At 38.7% G+C, this 2,212-nt stretch overlaps 1 pseudogene; it reads left to right on the plus strand.

The window, feature by feature from the left end:
* The first annotated feature begins 920 nt into the window (after positions 1-920).
* LOC103230094 (large ribosomal subunit protein uL23 pseudogene) lies at positions 921-1,864 on the plus strand (annotated as a pseudogene).
* Positions 1,865-2,212: the final 348 nt, after the last annotated feature.

Consider the following 2,212-nt stretch of genomic DNA (forward strand, 5'->3'; position numbering starts at 1 on the left):
GAGTTAGAAGAGTTGACTCATAGGTACTCCAGTCCCATTTGAAGGCATGTGGTGTGATGGCTGCTACGGTGATGCATATATCATTACCAAAGCTTGACTTGATTGAATGTTGGCTATTCTGACTGCTTGATCTTACTTAGTCTTTGTTCACTAAGAAACTTGTTGATAAACATGTAGCTCCCCAAGCTATTCTCTGTAGTCAAATGGGCAAATAAAATGCCCATAAGTAATTATAAATTAATAAATTGAGAATACAACAATATGCTAATAATATAATAAAAAATTTAAATTAGTAAATTTAAATTTTAGATTTACAAACCAGCCTTGTGTTCATTTACTTCTGGCTGAGAGATGTAGCCAGCCCCAGGATGCTGTCAACTTCTTAACCTGTAAAGTTGAAGGTTACGTTCAAAACAATTAATCACCAGAAAATGAGTGCTCTACAATGAAACATCCAAGAATAGAGTTATTTAATAGCTCTTTCCTCCTTTTTTACTTCATTGAGTCAGCAAGCTTTCCCACCTGGCAAACATATGCTCATGTTATCTCTTCTATTGGACAGAAGCTCCTGGAGAGCAGATATCTTGCTTAATCAATCTCTTTAGTTCCCATACCCCATAGTGCCTTATTCTTAGTAAATATACTCAGTGAATGAAAGGGTAAAAAACAGGTATTTTGCCTTCATCCTTAAGTTACTACATACAAGACTGGATGTCACTAGCAAGAGGAAAATCTCTAGTTAAATACTTGCTATATTTTATTTGAGAAATGAAATTATAAGTGATTTTTATCTGTTTGCTTTATGTTACGGACTCTAGAATGATGGAACTTGAGATACAGCCGTGGGAAAAGTCCTGTGGAACTTAATGATTTATGGACATAGAATATTATAATGTAACCATGAGAATAGGCTATTTAAATGGCCTGGCGACAAGATGGCGCCGAAAGCGAAGAAGGAAGCCCCTGCCCCTCCTAAAGCTGAAGCCAAAGCGAAGGCTTTAAAGGCCAAGAAGGCAGTGTTGAAAGGTGTCCACAGCCACAAAAAAAAGAAGATCCGCACGTCACCCACCTTCCGGCGGCCCAAGACACTGCGACTCCAGAGGCAGCCCAAATATCCTCGGAAGAGCGCCCCCAGCAGAAACAAGCTTGACCACTATGCTATCATCAAGTTTCCGCTGACCACTGAGTCTGCCATGAAGAAGATAGAAGACAACAACACACTTGTGTTCATTGTGGATGTTAAAGGCAACAAGCACCAGATTAAACAGGCTGTGAAGAAGCTCTATGACATTGATGTGGCCAAGGTCAACACCCTGATTCGGCCTGATGGAGAGAAAAAGGCGTATGTTCAACTGGCTCCTGATTACGATGCTTTGGATGTTGCCAACAAAATTGGGATCATCTAAACTGAGTCCAGCTGCCTAATTCTAAATATATATATATATATATTTTCAACATATACGTGCCTCTCTGTCAATTTCTGGTTGGGCTGGGAGGCCACACACAGTACACTGACATAACAGGGCTTGGGCAAGACTCCTGTTCTACTCATCCTTTTGAAATATTCACCCTGCCACTCTACCATGTGTGATCACTCTAGAGATCTTTGTGACTAGAGTTAGTGTCCTAGGAAAACCGGAACTCAGAACTTGCCTCCATGGTTGAGGGTAACAAGAAGCAGTACAAGAACCCCTTCTTTTATCCCTGGAAGAGGCTGTGTATGAAACCAATGCCCGGGGTTTGAAGGGCATTAGCATCCATTTCAGGGGAGTGTGGATTGACTGGCTTTCTGATAGCATTTTGTCCTCACACACCCATCTACTATGTCCAACCGGTCTGTCTGCTTCTCTCACCCCTTGCCCAATAAAGGGCAAGGACTTCAAAAAAATAAAAAATAAAAATAAAATAAAATAAAATAAATGGCCTGGCGATGGGCATTTCTCATTAAATCATTGTCACATTCATAACTTCACTAATTTTCAAAATATGAACTTGAGACTCCATCTAACATTCCAAATAAAAATAACCAGAAGAACTATTCTAATAGTAGGTAGTATGTATTAAAATTTTACATTTATTGAAATTATTTAAACTACATATGAATCCAGGAAACATAGAATAATAGTAGTAATAATTTTTGCTATATAATAGCACTATGTGTCAAACACTGTTCTACATTCCTTAAAAATATTAATTTGCCTACTTCTCACAA

Source organism: Chlorocebus sabaeus, chromosome 25 (genome assembly GCF_047675955.1).
Source record: "Chlorocebus sabaeus isolate Y175 chromosome 25, mChlSab1.0.hap1, whole genome shotgun sequence".
Lineage (NCBI taxonomy): Eukaryota > Metazoa > Chordata > Mammalia > Primates > Cercopithecidae > Chlorocebus > Chlorocebus sabaeus.